Raw genomic sequence first — 27,918 nt, 5'->3', positions numbered from 1 at the left:
GAGAGAGAGAGAGAGAGAGAGAGAGAGAGAGAGAGAGAGAGACGCCTCGGGCGCATGTTAGCCGGTGGTGGTGGCACGTCATCGGCATGTATCGCGTCTGCCTAGATTAATGGCGGCTTGAGAATTTCTTAATTATTGCACATATAAGCGCACCGTAACATTGTCGCGACATGATAGATGGAACTGACGGGAAAAATATTTGCACACCTCGTATCCATCGGTGCGACCCCGCGCGAGTGAGGAACACATTGCAGCGACATGGCTACTGTTGGCGATACATAAAGATTGCGTTTAAACTTACAAAATACTTGAGATAAGTAACATTCAGTGAAATGCAGCAGGGGAAACATATGGCGGTATATATGCAGCACTTGTACTTATCATATGGAATGACGAGGTAAAAAAAAAGAGAAATACTAAAAGAATTTACACGAAGTACTATGTGATGTGAGATGTGATATAAATATTTGAGTGCACTCAGGTAGACTTTTATGATTATTACGATGTGAGATATTCGATAATGAAAAAGTTTCACAATTTCTTTGCAAATATACTATATTCAATGAATCATTAAATTTATATCGCACAATAACGTAATTTTTTCGTCATATTGATGTAACAACGAATTTACTACAATTATACTCAGATTTTTTATAGTATATTTTGTACGATATATTTCTGGAGCAAATTTAATTATTTTTTGTTGTATTTCTCTCTCTCATACTTCTATTTTTTCATTTTTTTGTGATATAAATATGAGTCATTCTTTATCACATTCTATGCGATAAATATGAACCACTAATAAAGAATGCAATCTCTACACACAAATCGACTAATAAAATTACTATCAAATTTACGTACATTCGTCAATCTGGATAACTTTTAGTAAATCACATAAATATAATAAAAAAATATACAATATTGTATGATGTGATTTAATGATTACCTGAACACAGTATACTTACACTTGCTTCATAAACGTAACTAAAAAAATATAAATTGTAAAGCAGGAGAAGAATTATAAATTAAAAAGGTTGTAAAGTCATCGACGTGATAACGATAAAAGTCTGTCTGAGAAAACGCACTTAGTTGTATCATTATTACATCAATTCCACCTATCTCTCTTCTACACTCTTCTACTGTTCTTTTCTCTCGATATAAACCCATAAGACGAGACAGTATAATTATTACATCAATTCCACTTATCTTTCTTCTACACTCTTCTACTGTTCTTTTCTCTCGATATAAACCCATAAGACGAGACAGTATAATTATTACATCAATTCCACCTATCTCTCTTCTACATTCTTCTACTGTTCTTTTCTCTCGATATAAACCGATAAGACGAGTTTTTTCATTCACATGGACATGAATTCACAGATTTCTTAGTACGGATAAATAAGCAGAAAATACACTTAAAATCGGACCAACGCGAGACGGGGAGATAAGTTCCGCCAGGCCGCACCGCAATTAAGAACGCGCGAGTAAGTGCAGGCCGTGCACGCGGAGATCACAAGTTAACGACGCAAATTGCAATGTAAATGTCTCTCGGGTGTTTCGGCCCGCCGAGTCCCCGAGGTCAGCCTATGAATATAAATTTTCAATAGCCGCAAAAATCCCGAGATCGTTATCTCTGAGCGGTTGATCGCCTGCGGCCCTGACATCCGCGCAGAGCGCCGCGGCGACGAAGGTGGAGGAGCGACGAGCCCGTACTCGGGGGCGATTGAGTTTAATTTGCCTGGCGGCGTGTCCCGACTTAATCGCGAGAACGACTCTCCCCTTCTTTCTCTCCTTCTATCTCTCCTTTTATCGTCTCGTTGCACCGCGCTACAAAACTTACCGAATCCGTGCGCTTGCTCGCGCGCGTGTTGCACGCTTATCTCGTCGTACTAACCAGCTGCTTCTTGTCTGCTTGCCTTGCTTGCTCTTCCGCGAGAGCCGGCTGAGCACCGTGTGCTCGTGCGCGATCGTATTTACTCATTCAGAGAGAAACCAGTTTTCGTGGCATTCTCCGCGGGGTGGTCCACCGGCTGACATCGGCGGTGCCGGTGCAATTGTCTGGCGCAGCGAATCGCGGGATAAATAAGACCTCGTTGCAAAAACGACCTCGTTCACGCCAACTACGGGCCGAACCTCCCGTTCGCTCCCGATGGGATAAGAGCGGCTCTGCTGCTCGAGTCGAAATCTTACCTCCACTTTGGACTTGGATTTTCTAACATCTGCGCATTTTGAAGGATCATTCGTAGTGCACACACCGAGAAAAAGAAGCAGTTGGATCGACAAAATCGAAGGAATTCCTACCCGAATTAAAATTTTTATCCTACTTTCAACCTTACTATTCTATTCAACACCTATTCTGATATTTTTAAACCTACATCAATCTCTTTTAATTCTATTTAAACTACCCAACTCGAAATTTTGATCCTATTTTCAACCTCACTATTCCATTTAACACCTATTTTGATAATAAAGAAGATGAAAAAGGAAATTTCGGACATAATCAGAGTCAAAGTAGGAGTAAATTGTATCATTAAAAATTTCGACTCAGGAAGTCTCATCAACTTAATCATTTTTTTTCTCAGTGTACGATAACTGTGTATGGGAACTAAAATCCTACTTAACGCCTTTGAATGGCAAAAAACACAAAATGTTACTTGCATGTTCTACAGAGGACCTCTCAAAAAAAAAAAGCTAGTAGGTTAAGTAGAATCAAAAGAGGTTGATACAGGCTTCAGAATATCGGAGTAGGCGTTATAAGTGGGAACTTAAGGTCGAAAGTATTAATGGGAACAGAAGTTCGACACGACTGTTAAGGCGGCCTACAATGTTTGAACGAAGGACTTTTCTATGCATTGGTAATGGCGAATTTGAAACAATTTACCCCAATTTGCCCAAACTATATACAAGTATACATAATTATGATACATATTTTTAAAATCTATAAAAGATGAGTTTTAATTTGGTGTATCTCACTCTCTGCTTGAAATGTTTTTGTGAAAAATAGGAATTTTCTAGGCGGCACACACTCTTTGTTCAAAATACATTCTAAATCTTGGCAAGTTTAACATTTCAAGAATATTAAATTAAAACAAGAATTCGGTTTGCTTACTACGTAATGTCGAGCCAACTTTCTCTTCGATAAAGTTTTATTATATTTTTGTAAAGAGAATAAAAATTTTTCCTCTGTGAATATACAATGGAAGAAACGTTTGAATCATTCTTGCCTAACTACGGCCAGTTGTCGTTAGTTTCTTTGTCTCAAATGAGCTGTTTTATCGTGCCAGTCACCTTTGGCACGATAAAACAGCAGCTGGTTAGAAACCAAGAAACCTGAGTCGAAATTTTGGCCTTATATTAAATCTTGAATTTAACACACAGTGTTTACAACACAGCAGGAGCTACGTTAGCAAAGTAAATTTAATTCTAATAATATAATTTACTTCTACTTTGATTCTGATAATACACGAAATTTTTCTTTTCACTTTCTTTGGTGTCAAAATAAGTTGTATTATAAGTTTCAGAATATCAAAATAGGTGTTGAATGGAATAATAAGGCTGAAAGGATCAAAATTTCGACTTAGATAACGATACTCTCAAGCTTTTTTATTTCCTTATTTATCGGATTTGCCTCGCGCGATCCAGGAGGAATCGACGTATTCAGTGCCTTTGTCTCTCGTTATCCGTGCGTGAGGGAATTACCGTCGTTAGGCGCGGACGAGGCACGCGAGGTAGACGTCTCTTCTTATTTCCGAGACTTGAGAGAACTTCGCGGTCATCGCGATGAAATTGCCAAGCGCCGCGAGCAGGATGCGAATTGGTTTGCGCAATAGTAGCGTTCCCGATACTACGACGCGACGCAACGACTGCGTGTGATCCAGCCAATCTTACATCCGCCTTGACACTAGTGACATTCGTCAGAAATAACTCGCGAGCGTTCGCAATTAAACGAGCGTGTTCTTTGCCCCTTTCCTGTTACTCCCTTTCCTGATTTCGCGACCGACACACGCCGCGGCGGATCGATCCTCGTGATTCGCCATTCAGCGCCGTGGCGAAAATCTATTTATTATTGCTGTCCCGAAGTCGTAGTGGAGTCGAAATTTTGGCTCTATATTAAACCTTGAATTCTACACAGTAGGAGCTAAGTTTGAAAATTAGGTTTAATTTTAATGATATAATTTATTCTTACTTTGACTCTGATGATGCCCGAAATTTCTCTTCTCACTTTCCTTAGCGTCAAAATAGGTTATATTATAGGTTTTAGAATATCAAGATAAGTGTTGAATGGAATAGTGAGGCTGAAAGTAAGATTTCGACTTGGATATTGATCGGCCAATTTGGTATTATTACGTATGAGCGACACGAGCCAGTCAGTCGGTCACGTCTTGACGCTGATTGGGATAAATTGCCGCCGCGATGTTACGTATTGCGTATTTGCGGGAAAACAAGGGTCTATTTAGCGATGGAAATAATTTGGCGCCTCGGCTTCGCTGCCGCTCGCGAAGCGAATCAAGATTTATCGATTCGCCAGCGGATACGTGCCGTTTCCATTGGCTAAGAGCGTACGAAGGGGTCGCGAGGGGTGTAGGAGGGGGAGGGGGCATCGTGTCGACAGCCAAAACATTTCGAAAATAGATCGCGCGTCGTAACGCGTATCTAGGCCATATTTATCGTAGAACAAAAGTCCACGGCGAAATACGAAGGTGCGTTGCTCTCGCGATCGCGCTCAGTGTCGGCCATTAATCGATTGAAACGTCGCCTCACTAAAATCGATAAATCAATAACCAAAGTCGATCGATCGTCATATACGAGACCACGAATAATCGCGCGATTGATGAAATCAATTGTTAGTCAAACTCTGACTTGATTCATTGCACACTGATTGATAATTGATAATTCATCAATCGACTATATTATTCGTAATTACGTATATGATAATTAGCTTATTTGGACTATTGATTTACCGATTATTTGTAGACGAAATTCCTTTTTAAGAATATTGTGTTTAGAATACTTTCCTTTTGGAAGAATCCATTTGAGGCCATAAGAGGATTTCATAAAAGATAAGATTGTATGCGGAGAGAATATTGTAATAGAAAAAAACAATGCAACTTTAGTAGTCCGAAAATAGACTGTCACTATGACGAAAATTAGAATAAAACATAGTAAAAATGACTATAAATGCAGTAAGAGTTATCATGTTTATCATGATCATTTTTACTATGTTTTATTATCATTTTCGTAATAGTATCAGTCTATTCTCGGACTACTAAAATTGCTTTGTAACTTTTATTACAATATTCTCTCCGTATGTATTTTTATTGAGTGAATATCTCGCAAGTATCAATGCAAAGAAATTTAACTCGTTCTATAAAAGTTTAACTCGCAGTTGCAGACCTACTTCCACAAATTGCATTAGAACTGCGAGAGAGAGAGAGAGGGGAATATAAATTCGTATTAAAGAGGGAAAGAGATTTATGTGTCACAGATTTCCACACAGCTACTGTGTAACACATAATATATCTACTTCTTGTGAATACAAATTGAAGTACGTGCGTGTGAATACAGCTCTCCAATTTTCGTTCCAAACGCGCACAAGTTCGTCGGAAAAACCGTAGCGTCACTGGCACGTTTAACTGCACACGTGTCGCGCCTTCGGACGATTTTCCTAACAGCTTGTTTTCCCACGAGATATCGCCGCTTCCGTGGACCACGAATCGTCTGTGCCCCGACCTCGCGACCGAATCGGACCGTGTCGCGATGAATCGCTCATTGTGCGAGGTTACGTCGAGGAATGGAGCCGGCACTCGCGCAACATGTGGGCTCATTCTGTGCCAATCTCGATCTAATTTCAATTCTGTCGCTCGGAACAAGGTGCCGCGAGTGCTAATGGAAAAGAAACGAAGTCACACGCCTGACAGATCGACGTTAAATCCCGGCGATGTCGGCGCGAGAATGCTCGTGAATGTGGAAAGCAATTTCTTCCCGCGCACACACAAACAGGACTATACTGAGAGAAGAAATATCTAAGAAATAATAGATATTTCTTTGGTGAATACTAACAGCAGCTATTTACTTATATAAGATATTTTTTAAATGAGAAAATATTTTTCTTTTCTCAATTTTTCCTAAATCTTAAGAAAACCTTAGTTTTTCATGAAAACGTTTTGATTGAAAATTTATTTTATTTAAATGAATGAATTTAGATTTCAGTAAATATGCTGTTAACACTCACCAAATATTCTTAGATATTTTTTCTCTTAGTGTATGCATGCTCAGAAAAATAAATTCTAGTTGCTAGATACTATTTCCTATAATTCCACATTCTCAACGGAAATCTTTATCGAAATAGAATTCCTCTTGTAATGAAGTAAGCTATTAATTGAAAAATTATTAAATACACTCAGAAAGAAATAGTTAAAAATTTATTTGTGGGATGAAAGTTTATTTGACAGAAATAAATTTTCATTCCACAAATAAATTTTCAAGTGTTTTTTTCCAAGTATATTATACGAACTTTTCTTTTCTTGACCAATATTTACTTGAGGTTAAATAAACCAACGTTTACTTGAAGTCAATCTCCTTATGTTAGAAAAAAATTTATATTAAGAACAAGACTTGTGAATAAAAACGGAATTCTTCTGAGAATATTATATTTAAAATATTTTTAGTTTGGTTTTAGAGGAATCTTTTTGAGAGGCCATATAGAAGCTCTTATATATATGATTTTTCTAAAATCAAAATAAAAAGAATTCTAAGATTTTTCCAAATCCAAAATATCAAATAGAGAGAGAAAGAGAGAGAAAGAGAGAAGGGAGAAAAAAGAAAGAGTAAAATCTTTTAGGATTTAGAGGATTCAAAAACGAGATAATACTTTTGGGGGTTCGAACGCAATAAAGAAAAAATCATTGACAAGATAATCGAAAAAAGAATACAAACTTTCGCGAAAGAACAGTCTTCAATCGTGAAAAAATACCTTGCCAAATTTGATCGATCCGGCTCCAGCACACGCACTCTCGACTTTTCTGGAGATCTCCCGGTGAGATTCGGCGGCAGGTAGCGCGAGACTACGCACGGCTTATCGGCGCATCTCGCCGGGGCATTGTGAATGCGTTCACGTAATTCAGAAAAGTACGTGTTCGTTTTGTGCCGGGCGCGTATCGCGCCTTCGCGTCCTCGTCATTGACGTCTTTGGAAGAAGCGGCGCGGGAGAGAGACAGACAGCAGCGGCGGAAATACGTCGTGATTCGCTACGACGCCGGAAGCGACGCACGTGCGTCGTCGTTTTCGTAATTCATTCTGTTGTTTTCCCGGAATTCGAGGATCGCGCTAAACGCTCGTTGGAGGACCCCGGAGATATCGCGTTTGTTTTGCGCCGCCCGCGCGTGGGCGGTTTCGTGACGGGATATTTCTCTAATTACTTGTATACCTCGTACACTTATATTTTCCTTTCCCCTCAATTGCAGCATGCACGCCCCATAGTACAGTTAGGTGATTAAAGGTTGAGACACTTTTGACTCGATGAGTTTCGCAACACATCCCCTTTCTCTCTCTTCTGTTTTTTTAATAACTTTCAAGAGATACATTTCCTTATTGGGGAGACTAATGCTGCAATTCTAAGCAGAATCGTAAGTCTCGTAACTTGTTCTCGTAAAATTCGTTTCAGAACTTATGAGTAGATTTACAAGTCTATGCAACATCATATGTCGTATAATTACTCGTAATTATCTACGATTTCATGTAATTTACGATATTTATAAGTGATTGCACGACATATGATATTGCATAGACATGTAAATCTACTCGTAAGTTCTGACGAATTTTACGAGAACAAGTTACGAGACTTGCGATTCTGCTTAGAATTGCAACATAATTCTTTTGTTTTCGGTTTTAGCTGATTGACTGTTAAGGATAATTTTCAAAACTCGTGAGAGGCTAGAACGCATGTTCTCTCTCACATTCGACGATTCTCTAAGTGAAAGATTCCTTCTGTACGAGTAGAAAATAATTTAAGTTCGAGTGGCTCAGTGGATACTCTACTTTTTGAATAGAATTTTACTCTAAAGAATTTAGAGTAACACGACTGAAATAAAAATGTCTATGATTAGATACGCACTGAAATCGTCACCTTAACGAATCAAAGTCTCCAAAATAAAAGTTCAGCCCGGAATTTTAGTATGAATGCGATGCTTGACTCGATGGTAGCCGTCAAGGGTGCACGTCTGTCGCGCCGTCCGATCGCCCGGGAATTAATAAAGACGAAAGCGCGATGAAATAATGACGGTAATTACGCGAGCCATGGGCGATGTAATTGATGCAAAAACGGTGCGTCGATGCGAAACCGCTCGATAAAGGGAGCTTTTTCCGTATACAGGGTGTTCAAAAAAGAAGTGTTGTAGACGTAGAGTTGCAGAGTAGATAAGTGGCCACTCTGCAAAGACCTCTTGCTCGTTGCACTGAGCAAAAAGTGCTTAGTAAGCATAGGTCGACCAATCACCCTTTCAAATAACCCTTTCAAATAACCCTAACAAATAATCCTTTCAGAATTATAAGCGTTTTTTGGTTTTAGTAGTGTGTTATTTGTGTGCTCCGATTGATTACGCGCGATAAATAAACACGAACGAGTATCTTATCATATTATCACTTTGATGTTTGCGAAAGGTGTTCTGCGCACGTGTTCTTCCATTTCTACACATTCTTCACGATAAATATTTACGTTATCGTCTTGCTTCCGTTTAGTGCAGTATAGTCATTTGTCCTTATGATTAGCCAATGCAAATTCTTCACTAATAAATAACATAGAATTGCATCAGAGAATCTAAGATACAGAGCTGAACTAACTTAGAAAGAGAGAGAGAGAGAGAGAGAGAGAGAGAGAGAGAGAGAGAGAAAGAGAGAGAGATTAGGAATTTTTTAGAGTCCGTAATTTTGTAACACGAAGATGTCAAGCGTGTGGAGACATACATGGAAGACACGTGGAACACTTATTGTGAATAGAAAGCAGTTATAAAATAATAATATGCTAAGATACTCGTTCGTTTATTCATCGTGAGTGGTCAATAGAAGCAAATGACTTGCGTTATCAAAACCAGAAAATGTTTATAACTCCGAATGGATTGATTTTCCAACCTGTGTGTGTATGTGTGTGTGCTTACTGAACACTTTTTACTCAGTACAATAAATACTATCTATTCTGTAAGGTCTGAAACGCTATTTCTGTTGAACACCCGCTATAATCGCGGCACCGGCCGGATCTTATTCATGCTCCGATAAACCTCGTTAATTCTCCGTTTATTCGGCACGCATCGGGGAAGAGTTACGAGTGTGATCTCGCGATCGGAGCGATCCGCGCTCTTCGGGTCGTTCACCGATTCCGTGCATTGTTCTGTTAGGTCAAGAACGACGCCAACGCTATTCGCCGCGTTAAAGCATTCTCGTGCGGCGCGCGTAAGGACCGACTTCGCGCCTTTCGCGAGAACATCGCCGTCGATATAAAACCAGTCGACCGGGGACGATCTTACGTGCGCAAAGCGAGGCAATCGGCCGAACGGCTCGCGAGCGGACGACAAAGGTGAGACACTTTCTTGCATGCGGATCCACTCTTCACCTCTCGCCAAACATGACCACACCGATTTACAAAGTGTTATAAAGTATAGCCGGCACTCTCTCTGCTTATTTTCGGCTCTCTTTAACATCTTAATATTTGATGAAATCTTGCGTAGATTTAATTAACCCATACGGAAAAAAAGGTTTGGTTGAATTAACCGAATATCTGGTCGAATATGAACGATCCAGAAATTCCGATTGAAGTAACTCGAATTTTGTTTAACCAAAAATCTTGTTAACTTAAACAGAATTCGGGTTACTTTAATCGGAATTTCATATTTATATTCGACCAAATATTTGGTTAATTCAATCAAACCTTTTTTTCCGTGCATATAACTCCATACACCTTAAAATTGATAAAATCCGGGAAAGACAGATAAGTTGGGACATTTTTTCTTATTATAATTTTTATCTATTAAAATTATTTAATAAATAAAAATGTTGAAACATCGCCTTAACATCTTGATATTTGATCAAATCCGCGTGGGAGTTCTGGGAACAGACGAAAGAGTGCCGGCTACTGGACGTTTTACCGTAGCTCGCAGGATTTCATCTCACAACGACGCCGCAAGTGCCCGTCCAAGTGTAGGCGCGCGATCTTTGACCGTTCGGATCCTGCGAGGACTAGACGCGCGCGCGGTTTATCACATGCGTCCTCGTCCCGATGAAAAAACGCGCCTACGACGAGCGAATACCGCGTAGCCTGTGTTCTTTCGTGCGCGCGACGGTGCTCTCTCGTGCCTTCCTCGAGACCCTGGGGTCAAGAGACGACTTCTCTCTCTCTCTCTTGCTCGCTCCCTTTCTCTCTTGGCACATCTCTTTCCCGCACTCTCGATCTCCGTCCCTCCACCTCGGGTTTTATACGTCCGCCTCGTCTCGCTGGCATGTCCACCGTCGCGTCGTCGTCTGCTCAGGAAACCATCCATTACGGAGATCGGTCGGCGTATTTAGCGACAGTGCGGAGTGCGCGCGGCGGAACCGAATCGAGAAAAGCTGACCGACCAAAACGGACGGTCGGGCCACGGGCTCTCGCCGTACCATTCGGGACTCGCAGAACGACGACGACAAAAGCGGGTGAGTGAAGCGGGTCGCAAGACTCGAGCGAGGAGAACGGACGAGAACGTGAACGAGACCACGGCGACTCGTAAGTAGTATAAGCAGCGTATTACGCGTTCCGCAGCGTCGCGACCCGCTATATTGCGCCACTAGCACGTGCTCGCAGGACGCGTCGACCAGTCGTGCTCTCGGACAAACTTCGAGACGGCTCGTGCCGTCTCGTGCGAGTAGAGACCGTATATAGGGGAGACCGGGGCTATATGGCTATATGTTCCTCGTGTGTTTTTTTCTAACATTTATCTTGAGAGGAATAGTGGGCATAAAATCGCGAAATGATCCTTTTAGAACACGAATACTTTTCCCTGAGTTTCGTTAAGATCGAAATAATATTTAAGCAAAAGTACCAACGTATTGGACACGTACTTAGCATGTAGCTAATTCTGGGCATGTTGTTTCAGTTTTAAAATATTGAAATATTCTAACTTTCAATATAGAATATATAGATATTGAATATATATACAAATATTTTGTTTGAAGATTAAAAATTCGTATTTAAAATTGATATATGTAAGATTAAAACAAGTATTTAAGTTAAAATATTGAAATATTCTAATTTTCAATATATGAATAATTTAGAATATATAGATATTGAATATATATACAAATATTTTGTTTAAAGATTAAAAATTCGTATTTAAAGTTGATATATGTAAGATTAAAACAAGTATTTAAGTTAAAATATTGAAATATTCTAATTTTCAATATATGTTAGAATATATAGATATTGAATATATATACAAATATTTTGTTTAAAGATTAAAAATTCGTATTTAAAGTTGATATATGTAAGATTAAAACAACAAGAACGTCCAGAATTAGGTACATACTTTGTACGTGTCCAGACATTGGTACTTTTACCTTAAGTTAAGAAATAGGAAACCTGATTTGGTAATAACAAAGTAAATTTTTGAGCCTCTCGAAATTTTCTATTAATATTCTCTATCGCGAAGACTTTGAGTCAAGACTACTAATCAGGATACATATTTTATACGTGGCCTTCTTATCCTGCGCTATTGGGCAACTAAACCTAGTGCCAGGGTAAGTTGGCTATGTTGTTACATGTTTAAATTACTGTAGAAAAATCGACCCTAAGTGTACACTTAGTATACGATAGTGATTTAACGTTTAATTATGATTCAACTAAAAATTGTTGGAGAAATTAAAATGTCCAGACAGCATAGATATCTGAAAGGCGTCTTAGAGACATCTAAAAAACATCCTTGCTTTGGACGTCTCTTGGATGTCTTTAAAACGTATGTTTACTATCTGGATTCTGACAAACGGTGCTTCTCGTTAAAATCTCACAAAAAGTACTTTAGCGCGGACCTTGGCTAATTAATTCAATCACGATCTAATCATAAATTTCTGATGCGAGTAAAAATAAAGATTACAATAACCACGATCAAAAAAACAGGAAATTTTGAAGTAGTCAAACGAGTCCGGTAGCACGTTCCCGTCTAGGCTTGCGACAGCCGAAATCAATTTTTATTTACCGTCACTACCAGCGGTAATTAAGTCAGACACGAATGCACCGCGACAACGGCGTGATTTATACATCTTTTTTCTAGTCACTTACGGGCACATAAGGCGCGCTCTGTTCCGCCAAAGCCTCCGCGATTAAAAAAGTCTTCCTAGCGCCCGACCAGCAGATGTTCCGAGTGGAGGGAAGGGGAGGAAGGGCAAAGGGTCTCGAGGACCCGAGGTCACAAAGACACTTCTTCCTTGAAGCGAAACCCGTGGCGCCTCGGGCCACGTAAAATGAATTTCGAGACACGAGCGATCCGGTGTCACGGCGACGATTGCAAAAAAAAGAAAGAAAAAGAGGCCGTTTCCGCGGCCTGAGGATCGTCTCTTTCACGCACTCGGTGAGTCTCTGAACGTAATGGAACACTCCTTTTAAGAGTGTTCATTATTCTTCGGCTAAATGACCAAACATTTGCTTTACAGTGTGTATGTAAAAGTCAAACACTCAAACGCTATGATGAACGGTACCTCAAATACAACTTTAAGCTGCAAAAGCGACGACTCGCTCGACGCATTTCAGCCACGCAAATATTGTGTCAAAAATCTCTTTCTAACTTTTAACATTCTTACTGACACGAGGCACGAGGGAATTATCGATGAAAAGTGGCTACACGGAGAGAACATTATGGTGACAAATTACTATGGAATTTTGTATGGAGAGGAATAGGTTGACATTCTGTCGTAACCTAAATTGACTATCCTCTCATTTTATATCTATTCGTATTTCGTTATTTAGCTATTCGTATCCGACTGAAATATCCCACAGCACAAGATTTAAAAGATGTCCCAAAGACATCCAGATTGCTAAATGTCCGCGTAAGTCCTCAGAATATCCTAAAAATATTCCGATGACTTTTAAATGTCCATACATGTCTCCAAGATATCCCTTCAAGATCTTATACTATGAGGGATGCTATTAAAAAATTTGCTATATTTTTAATGAAATTTGCTATGTTCCTTAGCAAGACCAATTCTCTTAAAATAAATCAGTAAAAATTTTTCTAATTGGATCAGTAAAAGGACTACTTCATTGATGATCAGTGAGTATTCACTGACTTTCAGTGAAAACTTACACTTTAATGTTCCATCCAACATCTCGCTGATTTTAACCAAGCAAGATTTTACGGCAAAATCTATATTATACTATATAAGTCCATTATATTTTTCACTATTTATTCATTAATTCTTCACTGAAATGCTATACTTATAATTGGTTTATCCGACTGTACCAAATCCAGCTTTTCTGTGTTTTTTGCGACGGTGAAATTAACGGCTTCGATGAGTTTTACGTGCGATGTTTGTGTTCGCAAAGTGCATCAATAATGAGAACAGTCGCTGCTGTTAACTAATTATTTCAACGTAATTTTACAGATTGCAATACTATACTTCTAACTTAATCACCAATTTAATATTCATTTCAGTGAAAAATATACTGATTATGCTTTAGAAAGTACCTTATTGAGACTCTATTTCTGGACTATTAAGAACATAATAGAAAAGAGAGAAGATTTATGTGAAAAGAAACTATAATATTTTCTCCGTGTAGAAAAATTGGTTATCATGAAACAATAATTTAAATGCAACACTTTCGAAACGCTTTTGTTGAATCAGCATTAGCTAGCTGGACCAGTGAGACCTTCATCTGCTATAGAGAGAATCACGACTTAACATACCTGATATTTTGTACCCGAGATATCGCGTATATTTTCTTGAACTTGAAACGCAATCACCTTATCGTTCCTTGGCTTCTACAAACGCGATAAGTACCGTCATCCCGTTATCAAAGCATCCTCAAATAAGTACTATGGAACGAATACGACGTCACGGAGCAAGTTACGGATAAAGATGCGATGAAGATACGAGAACGTGATAAAGGCACAACGATTAATCTTCGAGTGTCGCTCAAACGTGGGCGAGAAAATCAATAAGGACGCGTTCTCCTTTTCCCGTCAATTTATCATCTCCATCGCGCTCCGAATTGTGAAGCCTCAGGATCGCGGTCGTGTCGAAGCAATCGCGCGCGTATCCCTTTGTCGCGTCGATTCTAATAAATAAATATTCCGGTACCGTATCCCCCCACGTACTTCCCCATTCTACTGATCCCTCGTCTCTCTTCCGAAAGCGTCGCACGTCCCTCGTACCTCTTATTATTCACAGCGTTGTGACTGGGAGATTCTTTTAGTTTCTTACCTTGCGCCTCATCTCATGAAGTCATCAACGGCCGTCGGGAGTATCCTCATCCGGACGAGCCGACGAAGAAGAAAGGCCCCGTAGCCGCATCAAGACGCACCTGTTGAAAATAACGCTCGTTATTTCAACACTCGTGTTATATTGACCGATCCGACCGACGTCCCGCGTCGTGTAATTGATCGTGTTTACTTTCGACGTGTGCGACACACGCTCTCCGCTATGTTAAGTGCTTCAATTTTTTGCGCAAAACTACCACGGAGATTTGCGCGTCGCGGTAAACAAACATGGCAAAACGATCTTCAGAAGAAACGTAAACAATGGTCGATCACAACATGGGCAAAAACGACACTCCAGTCGTCAAACTGATGTAACGTTTTATGGAATTATTGCTGTAGTTGTTTATATAGTTAGATTGTCGTAATACATGCTTGTCGAGCAACGAAATTTTTTCTATCTTTGAAATCATTTTATATCTTAGAATCTAATCTCTATCTTTGGTATCTCTAGTCTCGAGATTTTACAAAATATATTCAATTATATAATTAATATTACATATAATTTAACTAATGCTAAACAATTAATATGAAATCTATATTTTCAATATTAATTTATATTCTGCATAAACTATTTAACGAAACTACTCATTTGGATTCACTCTTAAATTTTTATGTTTCGAGCGGAAACACGTTTCGAGAAATCTAAATGAGTAACTTTGTTAAATAATTCTACAATGTGAACAGAATATGAGTAAATAATTTACATTTCAAACGTTTGTTATTAATTATTTTATCTTTATTAATATATTTATATAATATATATATATATATATATATATATATCATTAAATTTAGTAAAATTCAGATTAGGTACTGAAGATCAAAATAAAATACTAAAAAAGAGACAGATAAATATTGATTTTCAGTATCTAATTTGAATTTTACTAAGTTTAATTACATAATTAATATTATATATATTTTAATAAAGATAAAACAATTAATAACAAACATCTGAAATGTAAATTATTTACTCTGTATATATTCTGTTCACACTGTAGAGTTATTTAACAGAGTTACACATTTAGATCTCTCTCAATTGTATTTCAATTTGTAACAAAAGTATTATTTATTTCAAGATTGTTTCTCCAAATATCTATATCACTTAACAAATATCTGAACACTTTATTCTTCCTCCTTCCCTCTTTCTCTCTCTCTCTCTTTCTCACTGTTTATAATTTAAATTTTAGTAAATATATTTTATTACATAATTAACATCATGTATACTTTAACTGATATTAAATGCGCGATGTCCTAACTATTTACTCATATTCTATTCAAGCCGCGGAACTATTCAACGGAACTACTCATTTGAATTCCCCTTAATTGCGTTTGGAGCGCAGTGCGTAAAATATTCTGAAAGCTCGCGCGGAGGCGACACCGTTCGCGCTGTTCGCTGCTCGTGGAAGCGTCGCACGTACGTATTCCCGGAGCGTATCGTTATGCGCATCACGAGATTGACTTTCCTCTATCGTTGCACGGCGATCGCGAGTGACAACGAGAGGCCCGCCCGACATGGCCTGTGGCAGCGTCGTCGGCCAAACACGGGACGCAGCGAATCCCTCGCGTCCGCACCATCGCCTCGCGAAAAAGGATATCGAGATCGTTGTCGCGCAAAGCGAGTGAATCCGTTCGAACCGCTCCTCGTCGAGACAACTCGATCGTCCAGAGGGATCAGCGAATCCCTCGAGACGTTGCTTGCCCCTGCCTCGATGTGATAATTGTAACAATTTATACATCCACACGCACGCACTTCTAAATACACTCGGAGTCATGTATATTTATTATTATAACTAGGATTATTCAGTCGTATGTGTGTGTGATTTTCAGTTTTACACATATAATAATAATAATAAATACTATTTGTATTACATTATTTAATTACTTATATACGATTTTTGACCTTATGTACGTATGAATAAAGTCGAAAATCGTATAACTAGAATAAGAGTAAAATTTTTATGCGATTTTCGACCTTATATACGTATGCATAAGGTCGAAAATCGTATAACCAACCCTTGTTATAGTAAGAAATGATGCTGGTGTGTACGTGCGTGTAGTGAGTTATGTGTGTGTATAAATATGCTTGATACACATTATTTAAATACATATGTCTAAATACCCACGGCAGATATACGTACAATATTCGAGCTTCGATCGAATTTTCGTCGAGGATTCCGGAGCGCGTTCATCATATGACACGTGAGACGCTCTGATAGAAGCAACAGGTGGCGACATATTTTTGTCGCGCCTCAACGAAATCGGCCATCTTTCCCGTTTTGTCGTCTCATGATCGAAAACTACCGACGCCGACTCGATCGAGCCTCGCGGGTGACAATCTACTCTCACGATCTCTCTCTCTCTCTACTCGACAATGTTTTATTCATCATCCCAATCCCCTTAGATTTCATGCGTACATCGTCACGCTCGCGATATACCGTACGCGTCACGACACAAGAAATGACCTCACCTTGACCTCCGAAATGCGACGAGCACCGTGGACGGTCGTCAACAAGTCGAGCAGCTACCCAACAGTTTCCCCGACAGTCTTCCGCGCTTCCTCGCAGCAGCTGTATCCCGCTGAAACCGTGTCACGCGCGGATGGCTACAGTAGCGTGGATTTTTCCCGGGTGGAAGATCCACGTCGCGATAACGCGCGAAACTGCGCGAACCGTGCGTCGCGGGGGGCGAGCCGCGCAAGATCTGACACGCTCGGCCGCTTACGCCGCGCGCCGCGCCGCGCCTTCGCCGTCGGGGGCGCGCGGGCGCGAAGTAGCGCCGCTGATAAGCGCGAGAACATAAACATCGCGGACGTGTTTACCTTCATTGTTCGCTCACAAATCTGGTGTTGTCGCGGCAGGCCGCGAATAACAAGTTTTTCCCGGATCTCAACGACCGACGGATTGAAAATGTTTACGTTTGAGACTCGGGCGATTGGAAGTCGGTTCAAACGAAAGTAGTGCCCGCGCATCGGAGGGTGAAACAAGCCGGCGGCGTGCAGCGTTGCGGCGTGATAATCGCCCGTGAAATCGCATTTACGCGGTGGTTCTTGAGAACAGAATGGGACCTGCGGATGCAGGTTGCCTTCACCGGCTCGGGGAGAACCGTAAGTCATTTGTGCGAATCGGAAAACGGGACGCGGCGTTTTTGGCGTGCGTGAAATCGGGGAATGCGAACGTGGGGAATGCCACCCACACGTAATATTTCGTTGCAGCGTCAACTCGCATGATCTCGTGGGGTTAAAACAGGACATGTCTGCTAAGCGGCTTACCTTCCGCGCGTCATACCTTAACCAGCCGTGACTCTCGCTCTCAGAATTGATTCGAGATGACGTATTTCCGGCTCGCGGAAAATAGAAATACCGGCGTCGAATACGGCGGACTTTTACAATCCTGATTTCGAGTTTTCTTCCCCTGCTGACCACTGTGTGAGTAAATATCTTTCTACTAGATATTTATTTATATATGTATTATTGTGTTGTTGTGTATTACTGTATAATATTATCAGATGCAATATTTCTACAATTAATAAGAATGCATGAGTATTAGACAATAATTTTGTCTATACTGTATATACATTTCTTTGCCAGGGCAAAATCAATTTTATTCTAATTCTATTAGAGAGAATAATTTTCACTTTACACGCACGATTCATCGTCTCTCAGATTGAACCTCGAAATTTAATGTGACATGTGAGATGCGACGAAAGACAAGCGTTGATTTAAGCGAGTAAGAGAGAGATATCATGTCGAGTTAAACGAACACTCCATCGTAATGCGAGTGTAAATACTACGTACGCAGGGTTTACACACGTGCGATGACAAACGCGTAACGACGTCACGATATTATTCCCCCGGTACGAGCCTCGTGCTTCCGGTTTATGGTTCACCCCGTTTTACGGGCTTATGCTTGACGATTTATGGCAGTGGTAATGTTTACGAGAGTGAACCGAGCCTTCCAGAAAAGCGAACCGTGGCGACCTGCCCGTTGCTCTTTCTCTATTTTCTTTTCTAACGCGCTTTTGCCGTCTTTTTTTCTTCCGCTTTTTCTTTGACCCGCATTGCCGCGACGCACGACAAACGAGCTTTTTAATGGTGAAAGTATCGAAATAGTTTCAATTAGGCGCCATTTCAAGTCTGAGAAATCGTGTTTCTATCAGTCGCGTCCGTCCGTAAATTTCGACACGTCGTAACCCTTCTGTCCTCCAAGGGTCTTATGTCGAATTTGTATTTACGATCTTCCCTTTCTCCCGGGATTTTTTTTTAGGAAAGACCGGGGCTATAGGCCGGGGCCTAGAAATATGTTGCTCATGTGCTACTTCATAGTATTTATCTTGTACATTTATCTTGAGTACATACAAAAAATCGCAAAATAGTCTTTTAGAACATGAATATTTTTCTTTGAGTTTCATTAAAATCGGAATAATATTACAGTTAAGAAATAGAATAAACTGATTTGCAAAGAAAATAGCGAAGAAAATTTTCGAGTCTCTCGAAATTTTTTATTAATATTCTTTATCGTGAACTGAATAAAATTAGGTGATATGTTACTAATTAGAATGAAATTTCTTGCAAATGTATGTACTGTTTCTGGTAATAAACACAGTTTTCATTCATAAAATGATTGAAATAGAGCATATGAGCAAACGAAGTAAAATTGACCTATAATTAAACTTATAATTGAAAGTTGGCAAAAGGGCAGTGGAGATCTTTCGCGGGGAAGGAGAGAGACTCTGGAACTACTAATCAGAATACATATTTTATACATGGCCTTCTTATCCCGCGTTATTGGGCAATTAAATCCAATACCAGGATAAGATAACCACGTGTTGCACGTGGTTACCATTGTTGGATAACCATTGTTGCACGTTCGTATTTTGATTATTACACAATAAAATATACTTAAAGAAAGAAATAACTCACAAACGAAGATATCAATCAAAAAATAGGCAAAAGGACAATTCGACTTCAAGTACAGGACTAATAGTGCTATATACCATATGGGTAAAAACCTTCTTTGTGTTAGGAAATCGTGTAATATTTATTGAACATGAATAATCAATATAAAACAATCATACGTTTCGGCTCAACCTCTTCAGTGATAATAAAACTCAAGGTGTACGACACGAACGCATTACAATTAGTAAAAGACCTGCGCAAATTGACATGAATGTTAATCACAATATTAAAGCCGACAAGACCGTTACCAAAATAATATTAAGTAATAAATTAATATTGGGAAGTCATAACTATAAAAAACATATAAAATAAAATAAAAATAAGTAAAATTGAAATATAATAAATAATTAAAACTGACAATATAAAATATCTTTGTTGAGTTCGGCTAAAAATAAACCGATCCTGTCAACGATAACATCGCCACGTCTTCGAAATACAAATAATTACAGATTTATATGCCTAGCATTAACATTGGCTTGGTTGATAGGATGTTTTATCTTAATCATCCTTCTTTCCATAAGAAAAATTTGGATTTTATCATTTTGACGTTAATTACTAATAATTATCCTCTTGACTTAATTTTTAAAGTTATTAAACGTAGACTGAGGTTTCTTATTGTGAATGGTGGACGAGGTACAGAGACAGTAGAAACAAATTTGACAGCTTCTGATAAAAAATATTTTACCTTACCATTTTGTGATTCAATTTCGAAAAGACTGACAAAGCTTTTTAGAAATAATTTGACAGATATTGCTTATTCTTGCACTAATAAATTATCAGGATTAATTCGTGTGCATAAAGACAGGTTGCCTCTTGGTTTCCATAATAACGTTGTATATAGGTTGCAATGCAGTGGCTGTGATGCTTCTTACGTTGGTCAAACTAGTAGAAGACTCTCTACACGTATTGGTGAGCATAGGAGAACTCCTAAGAGTTCTACGGTGGAGTTAACGGCCATACAGGAACATTGTTTGAGGAAGAACTATGATTTTGATTGGGATCATGTCAAAGTTTTACATGAGGAACGCTTTTACTTAAAACGCCTGATCTCAGAAATGATTTTCATCAAATTTCAGAAGCAAGGTCTTAACTCACAAAAGGATACTGAATATTTGGGCACCAGCTACTGCGGCTTGTTTTGAAAATAAACTTTGTTTTGATTTCTTTCTCTTCCACAAGTCGTTTCCGCATTGTTAATGCTAGGCATATAAATTTGTAATTATTTGTATTTCGAAGACGTGGCGATGTTATCGTTGACAGGATCGGTTTACTTTTAGCTGAACTCAACAAAGGTATTTTATATTGTCAGTTTTAATTACTTATTATATTTCAATTTTACTTATTTTTATTTTATTTATATATTTTTATATATTTATATTGTTTTATATATTATATGTTTTTTATAATTATGACGGCTACTTCTCAATATTAATTTATTATTTAATATTATTTCGGTAACGGTCTTGTCGGCTTTAATATTGCGACTAACATTCATGTCAATTTGCGCAGGTTTTTTACTAATTGTAATGCGTTCGTGTCGTATACCTTGAGTTTTATTATCACTGAAGAGGGTTCATGGTTGAGCCGAAACGTATGATTGTTTTATATTGATTATTTATGTTCAATAAATATTACACGATTTCCTAACACAAGGTAGGTTTTTACCCATATGGTATATAGCACTATTAGTCCTGTGCTTGAACTCTAATTGCCCTTTTGCCTATTTTTTGAATAAAATATACGTTAACAAGATCATAGCGAGCATTAATACATAGAAGCTTGCCTCTATCGTGCTTATACAATCAGTCATAGCAATTAGTCGCCTGAGCAGTTCCAACTTCGAAACTCTAAAATGTAGGGCATCTAGCCCTGGTCTCCCCTAAATTATGTTTCGTTACCGTTTCTCGTGCGTGAAAATCGCGCTCTCAGGGGTTTGAAGGGTTGCACTCGGGCCGGAAAAGGGGAGAAGGCTTGGAGGAAAGTCCAGGCGTGGCTAAGAGACGACCGCTCCGTGAGCCGCTCCTGGTGCAGCCAGGAAGCGCGTCTTGATTTATGCGCGAATGTTTAAGTGCCGCGACGATCCTTTCCCTGCTCGCCGTAGCATCCGTAGGAGATTATCGGGAATCTCGCCGAGATCTACGAGGGATCTCTACGGGAAGGGAGGAGCGTGCTCCGACCCTCGACAAATTGAATGAAATCGCTCCAACCTGTTTCATCGCGGCGGCCTACGGTCCGAAGGATTCGACCACCCGTAATTATCGTGACGTAGGTCCGGGACCTCGGCTTCATGGTGTTGACGTGGGCGAATGTATAATTCAAAACTTACTCTTACGCGTCGCGCCGGCACTTTTCCCAGAAACTTTCGTGCTGTTACTTTAACGCCGCACAGTGCGAGATTTTTGGATATTCCTGGCCAATACTCTGTATGTTTCGAATTGAAACTTGCGATATTTTAATTAAAATAAGTTCATCAGTTACATATAGATACAATTATCAGATCATCTGATAATTTACAAATTTTACGACGTCATTACGTAAATATATGATCTTTTTACTCGCAATTTTGCGTAAACTCGATATGAATCGGAACAAATCAAAAGCTTTTTCATAATACGTTCTACACTTTCGCTATGTGAACATTTTATTACATAATACTATCTATATTTAAAGAAAGCTCGGTCAAGCTACATACTGTCGATTTTCTCCTAAAACCTGCAAATTTTTGCAATTTCTTTAAAGTGTAAAATAAATTACGCGAAAAGAGCTTAAAATATACATCTTCAAAAGATATTCAAGCAATGTCGGGAAGTACAATAAAATCCTGTCGAAAAATGATATGATAAAAGAGTCCTATTTACTTCTTAATGGTAACTCTCCATATTGTTAAAATAACAAATTTTTAAATAATAGTGATTTTTGCCGAAAAGGAAGAAAGATACTATCACGTAAAAATTTGTTGCGTTCTCAGTTGAAGCATCGTAAAAAATATTACAAGTTAGTGTTAATGTTGGTTACTCAGCAACCAATATGTTAGATAAAAATACACTAATAATATAGGAGATCAATAATAATAATGGAGATCCAGCATTCGCGCATAAGATTCGACTTCCGGCCAGATTTTTTGCTTAGATCCTTGCATTGCGCGTAACGATCACTCGGTCGTCGCGGTTATCGCCACGAGTAAAACGCTGAGCTAAGCTGCTAATTGAGATAGTAAACACGGGAAAATATCGCGATTTTCGCACGCACGTAAATACTCGCCCACCCGCTTCGTTTTCTCGTATTTCACGAAAATACGACAATGAGCATTTTTGAGGTGAGCGACAGTGGACGGATATAACAGCGATGAATCATCGTTCCGAGATCCGAAAATAGAATTACTCCTATAAATAAAATACTCCCATGGGTGCGAAAACACTTACGAGCGCGCGTAGCGCGTGTGTGTGTATATATATCGCGGTCTTGTTTCAAGAGAATGTCTTGTCGAAAAGTTTCAAGCCGCGCGAGAACACGAGAGAATTCCATGTTCTGCCGGCGTCAGATTCTCGACCCGCTAATGGAATCGACTTCGTCTGCTCGCTCAGATAAACTTTCACACTTATCACGTCGCGAGACCATCGATGTTTGGAAACTCTACAATTTTTTAATTGCATTTACGCGCGCGCGAGGCGAATATACTTCACTGAACTCATCATTAAATTTACACCATTAAGTTTATATCACACAATAATATAACTCTTTTATTATATTGTTGCTACAAATTTATTAAAAGTTGCATTCACATTTTCATATTACATTTAGCATGAAATATTGAATTAATTTCGACTATTTCTTTCGTCCAGATAGACTTCTCTGATTATTACCACGCGAAACGATGGTGAGAACTTTACAATTCTTTTAATTACTTTGATGAAGGGAACATATTTTTTCATAAATATGTTCATTCATTGAATTAATTCAACGAATTAATATATATGCATATCGCATTAATGTACGCATTAAATTAATTATTATAAATTTACGATTGCTCTTTTACGGTTTTACGGTTTATCAAGAAGGAAGAGGTGAAATTAAACTCGAATTATCATTGCGAGGTACTTTGAATTCCTTCATGCTAGGTGCGATTTAATCTGCAAGATTACAGAACAATACGTACTATGTATTCTATCTAAATGTTAATTCTTGTAATGTTACGTTTCAAGTATTTTATCAGTTTTTATTTCCGCAAGTCTACCATGAGTCATCAAATTTATTCGAAGTACATTCTGAATCCTAGTAAATTCAACTATTTTCTTTGAAAAATAGTAGTTGCATCTATTTTGGCATTTACATATTTGTCGTGTCAAAAACAAAGCTAATTTAAGTATAAAATAGAATCGCAATTTTTGTCAGCAATTTTGGAAAGAAATTGGCGGAATTGGCAGTTTTCTTGGTGAAATATCAACGAACCAGGAAATTCTGGTTGAATTTATCATAATTTCATTGAAATTATGAAGTCTTGTTAAATACTTCACCAAAAAATTGGTTAATCTGACCAAAGTGCTTTTTTTGCACGATGTGATAATCGTAAAAGTCTATCGGGGTGTTTATTCGGGACGGTTTTCGAGATACCGAGCACTCGGCGCGTTATAATTGAAAATTACGAGGAAGAACGAAGAGAAACGCGTGCGCGTATACGAATGTATGGGGCGATTGTGTCGATGAGATATCTATACGAGGCGAGAAAACGCAGTCTCGCGCGAATGCATGGCTTTCGTTACGATTTCGACGAGAACCAGACGCGCTGGAGGAGATTCTAGCCTCGAACCCGAGAGACCGGGGTCTATTATTCTCTGGGATATCGTGGCAGCGAGTGCGGTCAGTAAAGGCTATCACACACAAAATTCCGTAAGAACTTAAATCGTAAGCGTAAGGAAATCGACCAATCCCAATTGAGTATTCGGCTCTTCGTAATGGAGAGGCTACGAAGAGCCGAGTGCTCGATTGGGATTGGTCGATTTCTTTACGCTTACGCTTACGTTTTAAGTTCTTACGGAATTTTGTGTGATGGCCTTAACACGCCGTAAAGTACGCTCTATTCTGCTGTATTCGGCCGGCTGTTTACGAGAATCCGCGCACGCCGTGCCGATTCTTGAAACATGCGAAAAGAAAAATGAAATCACACTTACCGTGCGACGTGGTTACTTTATGACGGTCTTTATGAACCGGTTCGCGATCACTTTTAAGCGAACCCGAGCGGATATAAAGATGTCGAGATCTGCCAACGAGCTTTTGTCGATCGTCCTCGAGGAGCACGAATTGCTTAAGGGGCAAGGGATAAGTCGGCGAAAAGGTTTTCGCGAGAGTTGAAATATCGAGTTGATCCATAAGTTCGTGCGCATTTTTATCTAGTTGGCATCCACATGTTGGTATCAGGAAAATAATTCCATACAGTTGACTATCTATATATATATATATGTTTTAATAGCTGACACTTTGGAATATATTTTGTGATTTAAATGTCCCAATAACTAAACTGGTAAGAAAGCACGAAAATCACTTGGAACATTTCTTTGTCGGAAAAACACAAGAGTTTTACAAGAGGGAAATTATAAAATTACGTGAAAGACGGCAAAAGGTTAAATAGAATGACGTATATGTTAATAATTAAAATTATTCTTAATAAGAATAAAATGCACTACAATTTTATTGAAACATTCGCACGAACTTATGAATCAACCTAATAGTAAAATATTAGGAGACAGATACAGTCGATTCCGGCTATAAAACACGTATCTCTGGAAGGGGACGGTTAAAAAGAAGAAGAGGAGAAGAAAGGAAGGTGCAGGAATGATGATGATGATGATAATGATGATGAGGACGACGACGGTCATATCGCGGCGATGAAATGTGAGGCACTGCCCTTGCGTCCGCGCGATCGGAAGTCGGCATAAATCTCGAAGCACTCTGCATTAAGCACCGGCGCAAAATTCCAATAAAACGTTGTAGAACGCCAGGCCGCGGACGTTGGCTCGAGTGAGAAACGCCATTTTCCGCGGGATTTATACATAAAAGGTGAGCGCGTTGGCTGAGGAATTTCGCGATCGCCGTTTGATCCAATTTGACGGCGCGGAGAAAACTGAACGTTTATGGCGCTCGTTAAGGTAGCTTTACGAGGCTGAACCGGTCTGAGAAGAAAATCCCGTCCGCCAATTTACTCGCTAAAGTGTCGCGGATATTCAATCAAACGGGGAAGACTATTGATAATTATACAGACAGGTAAAAGCCAGCTGCTGCACGCCAACTCAGCAATTATTCTGTGATTGCAGCAACCACATGATTAATTGTTCCGTATTTTACTATTGTGCCAACCAGATTCATGTGTGGGCCAACTCTGCTGTTGTTTCCGAGTACCCTGAGAAAAAGTATTTTGTATTTGGTAACGATAATCAACACAGAGAAATAATTACTCTAAATTATGGTCAAGAAAAGAAACTGTTTCTTAACGGACTTCACATAGAATGCGGAGGCGTCGTGCTTATAAACTCGAAGTCGTAAGTGGGCGCGCACGAACGATGCTCCCTTTTATCGAGCACTAAATCCTACGTAACGTTAAGTTGGCGCGCAGCACGAATGCATTCGTAAACAGCGTACGCGATACCTTCGTTTCCGTTTCTCTGATATCGATGGCGAGACGCCACGACGTTACTGAAATTCGACGTGACTTGAGCCGCACGTGAGATCGCGAGATCGTAAAGCAGTTAATAGCGAAACGATACAGAATACCTCGCGCTTTTATCGTCTGTTGAATTGTCAGGTATGCTCGCGTTTAAATTAGAATAGCGCGCGCGTAGGAGATGGCTGGATAGCGACACACTTCAATTCGCACGGAGAAGGAAAATATTCCAATTCGTGTAACAGAACGGGGACCAATTCGGGCGATAACTTGGTAACAGGAAACAGTATTTTTGTTATCGTGACAGAAAAAATTTGGATATTTGAATATTTAGCTTTGATTAAATTCGGTTGAGATAAGTCAAAGCAATTGATTGAATAGTAATCTCCTGGAGGATCTTTCTCGGCAGGTAAAGTAAATGTTCCAATAACTGAACTAATAAGAAAATACGATCAGTTATTTATAAACTGCAATAACTTAGCCCTTTTCGGGCTGCTTCGTGGGCGATGGACGAATGCTCGACGTTGCTCGAAATTCCGCGACCCACGCGTTACTAAAATCGCCGAATTATTAGTGCGACGTTGCACCGAAATATGAAATTTCTCTAATATTGGCGACGCGCGCATATTTTCGCGAGCGATCTCGTCCGATTTATTCCCGCCCGAATGCCAGTCGGCGGAATACGCGCGAACGAGAGTATCCGCGCGAAAGTATTTTAATTCGTGAAACGTGACATTCGCTTTTATACCAACTTCAGTAAACCAATCTTGCAACTTTGAAAACGACAGTGTCGTTCTGGAAATTATTACGTTACTCTCTTAAAGTGAATCGATAAAAGAAATATTTCGCTGATGATGAGTGAGTATTCGTCGATTTTCAGTGAAGACTCTCCGACTTTGCACTGAGAAAAAAATATTTAAAAATTAACAAATATTTATTAAGTGGGTTAACATATTAACGTAATCCATCCGTCCTTAACATATTTCACATGTTAATAACATATACATATACAGGGTGTTGAAAAAAAAGGGTCACATATTTTGATAGCAGATAGTATTGATCAAAACGAGAAGAAAAGCTCTAACTAACATGGGTCCTAAGACTAATATCTTTTAAGATACAAGCTATTTTGTTATTTGAGCTCTTTGTCATTTTCTTATTAGTCGTGTCATCTTTAGAATGTAATGAACAAAGGAGTAGGGGACAGTGAGGTACAATGGGGATATCTTTTTTTTAAGTGCCTTAAAAAATAAACAATTAACAAAGAGAGATAAAGAAACAATTTTTATTTTAATATGAAATGTTAATGTGAAATTTTAATATGAAATTGCGAACTAAACGTAAATATCAGGAGAGAGAAATGAAGTTAGAGTGATTTGAAAGAGTGCGTGATTCTCTAAGACGTAGGGCTGAAACATGCGTGAGAGTGAATGGCAATCACATAGAGCACCTCCTCTAATGCTGAGTCAGCATTAAAATTTTTTGTTTTTTGTAAAAAAAGAGTTTTTATTTTGTTATCATACATTCAGTTTCTTTACTTCAGTTTTTTTATGGAAGATAAATGATTACATTTCATATTAAAATAAAAATTGTTTCTTTATCTCTCTTTGTTAATTTTTTATTTTTTAAGGCACCTAGAAAAAAGATATCCCCATTGTACCCCACCCTCCCCTACTCCTTTGTTCATTGCATTCTAAGGATGACACGACTAATAAGAAAATGACAAAGAGCTCAAATAACAAAATAGCTTGTATCTTAGAAGATATTAGTCTTAGGACCCATGTTAATTAGAACTTTTCTTCTTGTTTTGATCAATACTA

General features: G+C 39.0%; 1 protein-coding gene and 1 long non-coding RNA gene across 6 annotated transcripts in view; one reads left to right on the top strand and one right to left on the bottom strand.

Annotated features, from left to right (window-relative positions):
• Positions 1–17,213, bottom strand: part of LOC116840524 — a 90,350-nt gene extending 73,137 nt beyond the window's left edge. The window contains exons 1-2 of the long non-coding RNA XR_004377372.1: positions 16,957–17,213; positions 14,434–14,533 (exon numbers count right to left, since the gene is read on the bottom strand). This is a non-coding gene — a long non-coding RNA (uncharacterized LOC116840524). The remainder of the gene's footprint in view (positions 1–14,433; positions 14,534–16,956) is intronic.
• LOC116840519 (fibroblast growth factor receptor homolog 1-like) overlaps positions 1–27,918 on the top strand; it is an 85,248-nt gene that overhangs the window by 23,922 nt on the left and 33,408 nt on the right. Inside the window, exons 1-2 of one of the 5 annotated variants that reach the window (XM_032807334.1) lie at positions 17,225–17,592; positions 17,701–17,913. The exons of 2 other annotated variants lie outside the window; for them this stretch is intronic. The gene's annotated coding sequence lies outside the window, so the exon portion shown is untranslated. Of the gene's footprint in view, positions 1–17,224; positions 17,593–17,700; positions 17,914–20,685; positions 20,736–27,918 lie in introns of those variants that run through there. 2 more of the 5 variants (XM_032807336.1, XM_032807335.1) reach the window with 2 other exon arrangements.

This window comes from Odontomachus brunneus, unplaced genomic scaffold (assembly GCF_010583005.1).
Source record: "Odontomachus brunneus isolate Ranch 3 - 2012 unplaced genomic scaffold, Obru_v1 Obru_scaffold_010, whole genome shotgun sequence".
Taxonomy (NCBI): domain Eukaryota; kingdom Metazoa; phylum Arthropoda; class Insecta; order Hymenoptera; family Formicidae; genus Odontomachus; species Odontomachus brunneus.
This window is presented reverse-complemented; position numbering and strand designations above follow the sequence as displayed.